The 13,644-nt window shown below is 46.6% G+C and overlaps 1 protein-coding gene across 6 annotated transcripts in view; it reads right to left on the reverse strand.

The window, feature by feature from the left end:
- Nucleotides 1-13,644, reverse strand: part of RALY (RALY heterogeneous nuclear ribonucleoprotein) — an 89,515-nt gene that overhangs the window by 47,123 nt on the left and 28,748 nt on the right. For 5 of the 6 annotated variants that reach the window (XM_032142805.2, XM_032142803.2, XM_058432898.1 and 2 more), the window contains exon 2: nucleotides 2,895-2,977. The exons of the other annotated variant lie outside the window; for it this stretch is intronic. The gene's annotated coding sequence lies outside the window, so the exon portion shown is untranslated. The remainder of the gene's footprint in view (nucleotides 1-2,894; nucleotides 2,978-13,644) is intronic. 6 annotated transcript variants of the gene reach the window in all.

Below are 13,644 nucleotides of genomic sequence, written 5' to 3' on the forward strand. Positions count from 1 at the left end.
AGGCGCAAGCAGGGAACCTAGGGCCAAAAGAGGAATAGCCTTCTTCAAGAGATGATAGCAGGGAACAAGGCAACATCTCAGTGGAGTGCTGACTCCTGTTGGGATGGGCTCTTGGGAACTGCTGTAGTATCCTATGCCAGGGTTCATGAGTGCACTTAAACCCACACTCTGCAGCCCACACACTGCAAATCGTGGCTGCCTGTGCTACCTGGTTTTGTCATCTGTGCCCTGGAATCCTTTTCCTTATGGAAAGACTAAGCTATGGGTAGGGCCCACAAAAGAAAGGAGAGGAGAAGGGCATAGGAGAAGATTTACAGTGAAAATTTCCAAAGGAAAACCCTCCCGTTTACTTTTGGGGAATGGGGCGGCAAACAGGTCAGGGACTGAGATGCTACAGATACTGTTATATTTTGGATGCTGGACTCCTCCAAACCTCTTGCTGAAATCTGATCCCCAATGTTTAAGGCGGGACCTAATGGGAGGTTTGGATCGTTGGGGGCAGATCCCTCACAAGTAGATTAATCCCCTCCCTGGAAGGGGGGTAGGGGAAGTGAGTGAATTCTCACTCTCTTTGTTGCTGTAAGAGATGGTTGTTAAGAAGAGCCTGGCATCTCCCCTCTCCCTTTCTTACCATCTGATTTCTACCCATAGCAGTTCCCTTTCCACCACAGTAGAAGCAGCCTAAGGCCCTCACTGGGTGCAGACACCCAATCTTGAACTTTTCCAGACATCCGAATTGTGAGACAAATAAACCTTTTTTCTTCATAAATTACTCAGCCTCAGGTACTCCTTTATAACATAAAACGAGCTAACACAGACACTTAAAATGCTTTCTTCTCACTTTGTTTCGTTCATGCTGCTTTACAATTTACAAAGCTTTCCAACTTGCATTTCTCATTTGATTCTCTGTAACATACCTGCATTGGTAGGTGTACACATGAGACATGAGGGGACAGGGAGGCACTCCAACTTTACAAATAGGGAAATGAAGACTGTCCAAGGGCACATGTTGAGAGAGAAGATAAAAACCTAGGTTTCTCGGCCGGGCACGGTGGCTCACGCCTGTAATCCCAGCACTTTGGGAGGCCGAGGCGGGCGGATCACGAGGTCAGGAGATCGAGACCATCCTGGCTAACACGGTGAAACCCCGTCTCTACTAAAAATACAAAAAATTAGCCGGGCGAGGTGGCAGGTGCCTGTAGTCCCAGCTACTCGGGAGGCTGAGGCAGGAGAATGGCGTGAACCCTGGGAGGCGGAGCCTGCAATGAGCAGAGATGGCGCCACTGCACTCCAGCCTGGGTGAAAGACCGAGACTCCGTCTCAAAAATAAATAAATAAATTAATTAATTAATTAAAATAAAAAAAAAAACCTAGGTTTCTCAACTTCAAGCCAGCACTCAGGTCCTTACCCTGTACCAGCCTAAGTGTTTATGAAATCCCACGTGTTACAGATGTATTCTTCTTCTTGTGGTCACTTTCAGCCTGGGCCTCTGCCTGCTTGAAGATTCTTCCTATCTTTCAGTCTAGTAGCCCCCCTCACTAGAAATACCACTGCTCAGAGGGACCCCTAACTCCTACCTGCCCTGTTCAACCCCTCAACTGAATCTCCTTTCTGAATCCCTAAGTAAGTATGCCTTCTTGAACTTTATAAGAAAAATCAGTTAGAGAGGGAGATTAACAGCCCAAGGAAAGTCAGGTCTGGAAGAACAATGGTATTTATGGTCAGACTGACCTGAGTTCTAACATCAGCTTTATGGATTCCCAGGTGTGAACCCTGGGCAAATTATTTCAGTTCCTGAGCCTCAATTTCCTCATCTATAAAATGAGGTTTCAGAGCAGGCTGTGGTGGTACACCCCTGTAATCCCAGCTACTCGGGAGGCTGAGGCAGGAGGATCACTTGAATCACATGAGCCTAGGAGTTTGAGACCAGCCTGGGCAACACAGTGAGACCTGTCTCCCAAAAACAAAAATAAAACCCCCCACACACAAAAAAAGGGATTTTGTCTAGATTGAGATCAGTAACTTAGTAAGTTCTTAATGCGTTGATTTTCCTTCCTTCTCATCATCTGTCAGCTTCCCCTGACATCCACTTCATAAAACCCTAATCACTCCACTCTCACCATTATTCGTACGACATTTTGCAGAATTGAAAAACTACAGGATTTTCTGGAGCTGACCTATGAGCTTGGCAGATCACAGTGAAAACTAAAGCTAAGAAAGTCTCTAAGGGGCCGGGCGCGGTGGCTCACGCTTGCAATCCCAACACTTTGGAAGGCCGAGGCAGGCAGAGGACCTGAGGTCGGGAGTTCGAGACCAGTCTGACCAACATGGAGAAACCCCGTCTCTACTAAAAAATACAAAATTAGCCAGGCATGGTGGTGCATGCCTGTAATCCTAGCTACTCAGGAGGCTGAGGCAGGAGAATTGCTTGAACCCGGGAGGCGGAGGTTGCGTTGAGCCGAGATCGTGCCATTGCACTGCAGCCTGGGCAACAAGAGCAAAACTCCATCTCAAAAAAAAAAAAAGTCTCTAAGGGCTGTGAGGTCATGTTAAAGAGCTTGTGAGAGGACAGGTATAGCCGCCAGGTCCCAGGATAGCCCCCCCCACCCGCCACATCCCAGCAGAAAGCAGCTAGCAGAAGCAAGAAGGAAGCAGACCTGCTCTGCCTTATTCATAGCAAATGATCCCAAACATTCTTGTGGCAATTCTAGGAGAGCAGTCTCAACCTTCCCAGTGCAGAAGGTTACCTATGCAACATCCAATCTCTTAGACAAGGAGTGGAAAGATAATCACTTGTAAGTTATCTGTACTAAAGGTAAAAACAATCCCCAAACTAGTTACCCTGCATGTTGGCCCAAGGTTGCCCAGAGCTTTCCCAGGCACCCTCACTCACCAGTAACAATGCTGAGCTTAGCCAGCTGTTTCCTCCTTTGGGTTACAGGGTCAGCACCACCTGCCTCTGGGAATAGGGCTCACCTGTAATAGAGAGAGAAGTCCATTAGGGGTGCTGCTCAGAACAGGCAGCAGGCATTCAAAATTCCTGCCCTCGCATATTTTGCATCCTAGCAAAAGACAGGTCAATTATTTACAGTATATAATTTCAAGTAGTGCTAAGTGCCATAAAGAAAAATAAAGCAGGCCTGGTGCGGTGGCTCATGCCTGTAATTGGGAGGCCGAGGGGGGCGGATCACCTGAAGTCAGGAGTTCAAGATCAGCCTGGCCAACATAGTGAAACCCTGTCTCTACTAAAAATACAGAAAAAAAAAAAATAGCCAGGCGTGGTGGTGGGCGCCTGTAATCCCAGCTACTTGGGAGGCTGAAGCAGGATAATTGCTTGAACCTGGGAGGCGGAGGTTCCAGTGAGCCGAGATCGTGCCACTGCACTACAGCCTGGGTGACAAGAGTGAGACTCCATCTCAAAAAAAAAGGGGGAGGAAGGGGAGGGAAGGGAGGGGGAGGGAAGGGAAGCAAAGCAAGGTAAGGGAATAACAAATGACAAAAGGTAAGGGTGAAGTCTATTTTAGATAAAATGGTCAGGGAGGGGCCTCTACAAAGGGTGACATCCAGAGAGATTTGAATGAAGTCAGGGGGTAAGACATGCAAAGATCTGAGGGAAGAGTGTTCCAGGGAGAGAACAGCAAGTACACAGGCCCTGAGGCCTTGGTATGTTTAAGGAACAAGAAGACTAATAATACAGCTAGAGTGGAGTCATAAGGAGAATGAGGTACATACTAGAGACACAAGAAGGAATTTGTTCTGTATTTTATATATGAGAAAACTAAGGCTCAGAGACTAGGTTACTTGCCCAAGATCAAAATAAGTCAAGTGGTAAAACTGGGAGTCAAACTCAGGTCTTCCAGACAACTCTAACTCTGTCTCAATTGTGGCCCAGGCTCCTCCAGGCTTAGATCACCTGGATTCTAGCTGAGACAAACTTTCAAGGACTCTGAGATTTATTTCAGGTTTCTGTGCTCAGCTCCCTCCTCTGCTGGGTGAGGATGGTGAAGAAGAGAAATCCCTATATATTCATTCCCAGGAATGTGGAATGGAATAGAGCAGACTCTAGAATAAGAATAGCAGCACATACCAGGCACTGATGTAAACCTTTTATTTGTATTAACTCGTTTAATCTTTACAACAATCTCGTAAGGTTGGTATGTTATTTTACTAATGGGGAAATTGAGGCACAGAGAAATTAAGTACATTTGCCCATTGCACAGCTAACAAGATGGTGGAGCTGGGATATGAACCCAGAAGTCCAACTCCAGGGCTTGCCCTCTTAACCTCACATTATATATAACAATTCTCAAAAACAGAAGGCAGGAAACATGTTCTCTTGTTCTAGTTTATGTGGCTCAGAGTCCCCCACCCATCTACACCCAAGCCTGACATCCTCTCCATATACTTGCAGTCCAGGCTTTTTACTGAATACAAGTTGAATGACTCCTGAGTCCTTCAGCCAGGTGGTTCCAGAGGCTTCTCTCATCTCTAGCTACTGTAATCTCAAAGCTATAACAACAATGGCCATTTAATAGGCATTTACTGAACAGCTGGAAACAGACTAGGTACTGGCCTAAGCACTATTTTATTTCAGAGAGAGTGAAAGTTGCTCCAGGTCATGAGTGGAGGGATTGAGGGTGCGGTGGGCCTCCAGGTCTGGAACAAAGCAGCAAGCACAAGGAACCGAAGGATCTCTGTAGCTCTGGATCAAGACAAAGGCAGAGGCACCAGGGAGTTGAGACTGGACACCTCCAATCAACAAGTCAACAAACTCAATTCATCTTCTATTTCTCAGCCTCCATGATTCAGAGAATGGCATAACCATTCTTTGAGGTACCTAGACTCCAAATATTCATGCTCTCAACCCCTCTTTCTCTCTCTTCCCCATTCCCACAACTGCCAAATCCTTGTGGGTTTTTTTTTCTCCCCCTGTAAGAGCTCTACATCCAAATCATCTCCCTCCCTCCCTCCTTTCTTCCTTTCTTTCTTTCTGTTTTGCAAGAGTCTCGCTCTGTCGCCCAGGCTGGAGCATCCTGGCGGGATCTTGGCTCACTCCAACTTCTGGCCCCCTGGGCTCAAGCGATTCTCCTGCCTCAGTCTCCTGAGTAGCTGGGATTACAGGCGACGGCCACCACGCTCAGCTAATTTTGTATTTTTAGTAAAGACGGGGTTTCTTCATGTTAGTCAGGCTGGTCTCAAGCTCCTGACCTCAGGTGATCCACCTGCCTTGGCCTCTCAAAGTATTCTTTATTCCCTACTATGTCAACTTCCTCTTGGTTCAGGATCACATTATCTCTTGCTTGCACTGCTGGCGTATTTCTTGAAACTTACTGACATTACAAAGGCAGACTTACAGAGTCTCTTCCCTGGTCTCTGTTTCACTAGTCTCCCCTATCCCTCCTACTCCAATCCATTAGACCCACACAGCCACACTAATGGTCCTAATGCCACTTCCCTGCTCAAAAAAAGTCATGGCTCCCAGTCATCTCAGCCTTGCTCTTAGGTATGCCAGTATCTGGTCATCATCTGCCTTACTTCTACCGTGGGCTTTCCAGCTCCCATATTTTTTGTCCACACTGTTGTCTCACTGGAATTGCCCTTCTTCATTTATACACATTCAAACCCTTCTTAATTTTCAAGGCCTAGTGAATCTATGACATAATCCTGAACCCTTTTCTCGCCACTCTCTCTGCTATGTTTTTTTTGTTTTTTTTTTTTTTTTGAGACGGAGTCTCGCTCTGTAGCCCAGGCTGAAGTGCAGTGACACGATCTAGGCTCATTGCAAGCTCCGCCTCCAGGGTTCACACCATTCTCCTGCCTCAGCCTCCTGAGTAGCTGGGACTACAGGCGCCCACCACCACGTCCAGCTAATTTTTTGTATTTTTAGTAGAGACGGGCTTTCACCGTGTTAGCCAGGATGGTCTCGATCTCCTGATCTCGTGATCCACCCGCCTCGGCCTCCCAAATCTGCCATGTTATTGAAACATCTCTGGCTTGTGGGTATATTCATTTCTGCGCTCACCATCAGCTAAGGCCTCAGGAATACAATACCCCTGTTCCCCTTCTTCCTTGTAGAAATTCCTACTTCTTCTGAAGAATGGAGATCTAGTCAGTTATAAGATTTCTTTTTTTTTTTTTTTAAGATAGGGTCTTGCTCTGTTGCCCAGGCTGGAGTGCAGTAGTGCAATCTCAGCTCACTGCAACCTCCGCCTCCTGGTTTCAAGCGATTCTCCTGCCTCAGCCACTCAAGTAGCTAGGATTACAGGCACGTGCCACCACGTCTGGCTAATTTTTGTGTTTTTAGTGGAGACGGAGTTTCACCATGTTGGCCAGGCTAGTCTCAAACTCCTGACCTCAAGTTATCCACTCGCCTCGGCCTCCCAAAGTGCTGGGATTACAGGCGTGAGCCACCATGCCCGGCCAGTTATAAGCATTCTGTTTCTACTCCTCCTACTTAGTCTGGATCCACCTCTCAATAAGAGACCTGAGTTCTAATCTGCATCTCAGATTCCCCATCTGCAAAATGGGAATTCCTATACTGCCAACACAAGGATTTTATGATCACATGTTTTTATCAATGTGATTAACAGGTGAGGAAAAGGGCAGAGTTAGGATGGGAGAGTCCCAGCCAGGTCTCTCTTTTTTTTTTTTTTTTTTTTTGAGACGGAGTCTGGCTCTGTCGCCCAGGCTGGAGTGCAGTGGTGCAATCTCAGCTCACTGCAAGCTCCGCCTCCTGGGTTCACGCCACTCTCCTACCTCAGCCTCCTGAGTAGCTGGGACTATAGGCGCCCGCCACTTCACCTGGCTAATTTTTTTTTTTTTGTATTTTTAGTAGAGACGGGGTTTCACCATGTTAGCCAGGATGGTCTCGATCTCCTGACCTCGTGATCCGCCCGCCTCGGCCTCCCAAAGTGCTGGGATTACAGGCGTGAGCCACAGCGCCCGGCCCAGCCAGGTCTTTTATGGTTCTTCTTGTAAGCTGAAAAACAGAGTACATACATGAACCTTCTATCTAATTAGTCAAAAAATATTTCCTGATACTAGCTGTACTGGTTGGCTTTGCTGTGTACACAGCTCTGAATAAGGGGTTATGGAGGATGCACAGATGATTGAGAACAGTCCTTATCCTTAGGCACTTAGCATTCAGGATGGGACTATGATGTCCCACAAAAAATTACTAAGAATATTAGGCAGGATCTGACAGTTCAAAGAATGTTATGTATTGTGGAAGTGAAGAAACAAATTAGTCTGACCTGGGGTTGTGTCTCAGAAGCTTCACAGAAGAAGTAAAGATTTAAGCCAGGCCTTGATGCAAGGTGACAGAAAGATGCTACTATGCCTCAGGCACAAGGCTGGGTGTTAAACTGTTAATCCTTATGATACCCTGTGAAGTAGGTGATGACATGCCCATTTTACAACCAAGGTAACTGGACAGGTGAGGCTAAGTGTGCCATTCAAGGTCAAACAGCTAGTAAGCAACAAGGCTAGCATTTGAACCCAGGTCTGCTTTACTTTCTCCAGAGCCTACGTACTCTCATGATCTGCCTTACTTATTACACAGCGACATGAAAGAAGATCAGAAAAACTAAAGTTCTTTCTAACCTCAAAATTCAATGATTCAATAGGGAATGTGGAGGGAGTGGGGGTTGTGTGCTCACTGCTGCTATGTCTTCTCCATAAGATTGTGACCTTATGGCAGGATTAGGGTCTTATGAACTGTCATACGGGTCTTGGGTCATGTAAGATTAGGGTCTTAAGAACTACCTGCCAGGCTCTGTGTCAGCCTAAGTATCTGTGAGTAAATAAAGGAATAAACAAAACCTGCCCAGCAACTCTTATTCTGAGGACTAGAAGTAAAGTCCAAAATCTCAAGCTCCATATTCAGAGTCTCAGCCCCAGTATCTGTATCAACCGAGTATCTACTAATCTGTAGGCTTAAGGTGTCCTTTTCCCATTCTTGTTTTCACAAGTCAAGGGAGATGTGAGGAGTGCAAAGGCAGGGGGCAGAGAAAAGAGGATGGGAAAGGGGTGAAGGGAGAACAGGTAAGGAAGGAGACACCTGAGCAGGTTTAAAATGTCTGAGGTTTAGAGGCCAAGGCAGGCGGATCACGAGATCAGGAGACAGAGACCATCCTGGCTAACACGGTGAAACCCCGTCTCTACTAAAAATACAAAAAAAAAAAAAAAAAATTAGCCGGGCATGGCTGGCGGGCGCCTGTAGTCCCGCTGCTCAGGAGGCTGAGGCAGGAGAATGGTGTGAACCCGGGAGGCGGAGCTTGCAGTGAGCCAAGAACACACCACTGCACTCCAGCACGGGCGACAGAGCGAGACTCTGCCTAGATAGATAGATAGATAGATAGATAGATAGATAGATAGATAGATAGATAGTCTGAGGTCTAGACTTTGGAAAAGATCTTTTTCCTCCGGTACCAGAAGCAAGGACTTTTATTTAAAAGTGAAGCAGCAGGAATTCCTCTTTGTAAATGTTAAATGAAGGGAGTTTGCTTGTCCAAACTCCAAACTAAATCTGCCAATAGCAGGTAAAGTGAAACACTTATTGACAAGTTGCTCAGGGTTCCAACCCTCAGTCCTCACCATTGCCGTGCCCCAGCCCAACCTCTGCCTGGTTTAAGCTGAAGCCTGCAGAGGTCAGAAGACAAGCAGGTTCTTCCTCTTGTCACAGCTTCCTCCTCTACCAGCATTACTCCAGGCTAACAAGTCTTGGGAGTATACCGTTCCTTGTGGCTAAGGGGTTACTGACATCCTCTGGACCTTTCCCCAACAGCTCCCCATCATGAAAGCTTTGTTGAAAAACCTTCCTTATCCCACCACCGCCCCAAAAACAAAACAAAACAAAACAAAACAAAAAAAACAGGAATCTACTGCTGGAGGCTAGGGAAAGGAGCCAGGAAGTGAATGAAGAGTGAAAATTACGGGATGCCTGGGTCTGGACATCAAAGGGTGGGGAATCAAGCAAAAGGTCTGGGACAAGAGAAAGGGAGCATTCCCTGGGGACAGAAGACAATTTTTGACAGAGGAAATAATCTCCTACATTTGTAAAACAATTTTTTTTTTTTAAATAGCATGTCCCTACAGAACTCTTGCTGTTTAGAATAAGCAAGCTCCAGGGCCTGCAGGAAGACTGGCTGAAAGGTGTTGGGTCAGGTGAGGTGGCTCACACCTGTTATCCCAGCACTTTGGGAAGCTGAGGTGGGCGGATCACCTGAGGTCAGGAGTTTGACACCAGCCTAGCTAACACGGCGAAACTCCGTCTCTACTAAAAATACAAAAATTAGCTGGGTGTGGTGTGGTGGCGCATGCCTGTAGTCCCAGCTACTCCAGAGGCTGACGCAGAAAAGCTTGAACCCGGGCGGCTGAGGATGCAGTGAGCTGTGTTCGCACTACTGCACTCCAGCCTGGGCAACAGAGTGAGACTGTCTTAAAAAAAAAAAAAAAGAGAGAGAGAGAGATGTGTTGCCGAAGGGTTATCTTCCTCAGGAGAGAGGAAGAGAAAGGGAAGCTGGGTTCTCTAGGCCTCTGGGGTGGCAACCAAGGCACGAGTGAGCAGCCATGGGAGATAATCTCAGCCTAATGGCTCTAGGCTCCCTCAGGCAGGGCTCCCCTGAAGGCAGCCTCCAACGCATTTCTGCTACAGTCAGCACTCCAGGTCTCACAACTGACCACACACAGGGAGTAAAAGACTGGCACAGGGCAAATAGCCCTTGTCCCACAAGCCAACTTGCCAATCTATTTGACAGTTGGGTTCCAGCTCCCCCTAACCTCTCAGCCTCAAAACTGCCTCAACCCTTCTGTAAGGCTTGCTTATCCCAGCCTTTACTAAACCCCGTGGTCTTACAGTTCTCTCAGACTCCTCCCCTCACAAGGATACCTGACCTTGACTCTTGTGACTGGCTCTACTGTATGGTTGCCTATGCCCAAGCATGATAAAACTACTGGCTGTGTTGCTGTGGGGGCAAAAAAAAAATGACCTCACAACATAATAAAAAATGCAGCCAGGACACAAAATGGCTCAGTAAAACCCTCCCATACTCCCAAACGAAGACAGGTGTCAGGATGCCCAGTGTATCAAAAAGTAGGCCCTAGAGGACAGCTGGTTTCTTAACGACAGGTGACATTAGGGGTCTTGAGCCGAACCCATGTTCATGTATGAGAACATAATGCATGCCATAAATAGATGAAATTCAATCTAGGCAGTCTCCAAGCTGCCTGGAGGAATGTCCACAGAATACAACAGATGTGCAAGACAATCATTCTTGCCTCTGCATTTTCTGGGCAGCTAACAGCATTTCTCCTTTCTCAGCTGAAGCTATCTCTAGTTTTCCCCTCCTCCTTCCCTAGAAGATCCAACCCTGCAGGAATTATCAAGGGATGCACAAGTAATTACTGTTTTTTTTTCTCCATGCTAATGAGACAGTTGGATGGTTCCCCTTCCCCCTCTTGAGCTGGAAGTCAGAATCTAAAGCTTTACAATCAGTAACCAACACACCAAACCTCCGACCAGACACTGCTCTGTGCAACTGAGACTGTGTAGAAAATGGCTTTCATGCCCCTGATGAGACCAGAGCTGGAAGCGCTCAACCATTTTACGAAAAGGGAGGTAAGACCAGAGCAAGGAGGGGAATCTGTCCAAAGTCACAGAGGGAAGTCAGTAGCAGGGCCAGAACCAGTCTCCTTATTCCCAATCAGGCCACCTCTCACCTCACTCAGACTTAATACAGTATAGAATAACTTCGGAGGGGACCTCAGTGTGAAGGCTGGAACTGCAGATTTCAAGCTTACGTATCAGTTTTTGAATAGGTATTCAAAAACCAATGACAGGCTGGGTGTGGTGGCTCACACCTGTAATCCCAGCACTTTGGGAGGCCAAGGCAGGCGGATCACCTGAGATTATCAGGAGTTCGAGACCAGCCTGGCCAACATGGTCAAACGCCATCTCTAGTAAAAATACAAAAAAAAAAAATTAGCCAGGCATTGTGGCGTGCACCTGTAGTCCCAGCTACTCAGGAGGCTGAGGCAGGAGTGAGACTTCATCTCAACAACAACAACAACAACAAAAAGCAATGACGCTGCTCTACCTGCAGACATAGATTCAGTCCAAGAACTCCAGTTCCAGAGTGGAGGGCTAGGATCTGAGAGATGATGCCAATCTCACCCAAAAATTAAAATCGTAAGTGGATGGTCAGGCCAAACAGAATCTGTGAAAAATTCAGTAAGGATTCAGCTCAGTTATGTAAAGACTGTAGGTACACGGATGGGGTCTAGAGTTTTCTGTAAAAATGAACTTCGGATCTGGTGGATTAAGGAGCTCTTGAGTATAGAACATTGGACATTGGGACCTCAGTCTACAGTCCAATCCCCTTAGTTCACAGATGAAGAAATTGAACCTAGCATTATCAGGGGCTTTTACTGAAGAGTGTCCAAGCTAAAGCAGGAGGACTGAAGGATGCTCTAGCTCAGAGCTAGCTGGCCATGGTCAGAGAAAAAGGAAGACATGGCCTCTGGGGAAAGGAACCAGCATTTGCAAATGCTGTGCTGAGAGGAAAATGGTTCATATTTTTAAGCTGAAATAATTTGTAGACTCTAACAAGGCTTATTTGTAACCCGAAGACTGCCTCCCTATCAGCTTCTAAAGTCCCTCGCCTCTCTCACTTCAGGTGGGATTCAGCAATTCAAATCCAGTTCTCAGACTAATTCTGACTCCAGGCAGGAAATAAAACAGTCATATAACTCCCATCCCATCCCCTAACCATAAGACCTGGATACCAACTCTTCCTCCCTGTTATTATTATAGCCACAATGCCTGGCTAATTTTTTTTTTGTATTTTTAGTAGAGACAGCGTTTGACCATGTTGGCCAGGCTGGTCTCGAACTCCTGATAATCTCAGGTGATCCGCCTGCCTTGGCCTCCCAAAGTGCTGGGATTACAGGTGTGAGCCACCACACCCAGTCTGTCATTGGTTTTTGAATACCTATTCAAAAACTGACATGTAAGCTTGAAATTTGCAGTTCCAGCCTCCACACTGAGGTCCCCTCTGAAGTTATTCTATACTGTATTAAGTCTGAGTGAGGTGAGAGGTGGCCTGATTGGGAATAAGGAGACTAGTTCTGGCCCTATTATACCATAGACTGATTGTGGGGCTCTTGTGATACTCTAGCATATGATCAATGCTGACCATAAGGCTTCACTTTCTAGAGTGCACAAAACTAGGTGCTTTATTCTATAAATGGGGTTAGTTCCACATGAGAGCCCCTGCCTTAGTCACCCGTCTAAGACTTCAGACCCCCACCCCCTCAAACTGAAGCCCAACTCAAAGTCCAAGGACAGGCCTCCCCACCAATGGCCATTGTCCAGAGACTGCTTGCCAACCTGGATGTCCACTAGGGTTTGCTGCTCTCTCCACCCCTCTGTAAGGAAGGCAGCATATAGTAGAAACAACTAGCAGATAGACCTAGGTTTAAGCCATGGCTCTGCCACCAAAACTGGGTATCCTTAGTGCTTTGACCACCGTTCACTTGCCTGTCTCTTCTACCACTCTTCCCTATTTGGGAGCAAGAAATATTTAGTTGTCTTCCTGTATCCGCAATGAGTCAGTCATTGTCTACCAAATGATACTCTCTAAAACTTAATTCCTCACATTTGTAAAATGGTGATTAAATCACCTACCTCAGAATAGTGAAGATAAATGAGGGCAAAAAAGTATGTAAACAGCCTAGGCTAGTGCCTGGCCCTTCTTCCTCTACTGTATCTTGGATTCCCGGGGCCAAAAGTTTGTCTGTACTGAACTATACCGCCCATCCTGGAGACATCATGCCTTGCTGACAGGGTCTGTTCCACTCTAGCAGTCAGACTGACTGCCAGTTCCTGGAACCCTACCAATAAAAACAGATAGGACTACTCTCCTCACAGGTGAAGGTAGTGAATTTCAAGCAAATGATCTTTGAGCATATACTAATATTCTAGATTGAAAAGAGAGGGGAACTTTGGGGGAAAAAATGCTATGCTATGAAGCTGGAGCCTTAGAGAAGAAATCCCAAGTCCAAAAAGTGGCTGAAAATAATCTGTACTGGAGCCTACAGAAGGGCCAGAGACATGAAATGAATTGCCTTAGGTCACATAGGAAGCTGAAGGCAGCAATGAGCTTAAAACTCACCACTGTGGTCTCCCTAGATGGTACTTTTTCCGTCCTTCAGGGCAGATGCACAGTGCTGAAGGAAAAAGGAAGTGAGGCATAGGAGGCTCGGTAGAGTGGCAGGGAGAGGCATATAGGGACGTCAAGTGGCACTTACACAGTTTCTGTTTGGTAAAGGTGACTGAGGGACAAAGCCAGCCTTTAGTTTCATAGGGGCCTTCTGGCAGTTGAGGGGCAGAAACAAGTTCAAACTGGCCAGAACAAGTGTCAACAGTCATGGAGTGGAAAGGTATAGGGTGTCTCAAAGTATCATAAGCCCCTCCACCCACAATATCAGCTGTTTTGAGTGATAAAAATCTTCTGCCTACCCATCCCCAACTTCTCAACTCACACTATATTCCAGATTTTCTATGGTATCTGTCTTTTCCACTAGAGGGCCCTCAAACTTAAAAACTAGGGGTGAGGTATAAGGTATAGAGAAGAGAATAAGAG

This window comes from Hylobates moloch, unplaced genomic scaffold (genome assembly GCF_009828535.3).
Source record: "Hylobates moloch isolate HMO894 unplaced genomic scaffold, HMol_V3 SCAFFOLD_21, whole genome shotgun sequence".
NCBI lineage: Eukaryota > Metazoa > Chordata > Mammalia > Primates > Hylobatidae > Hylobates > Hylobates moloch.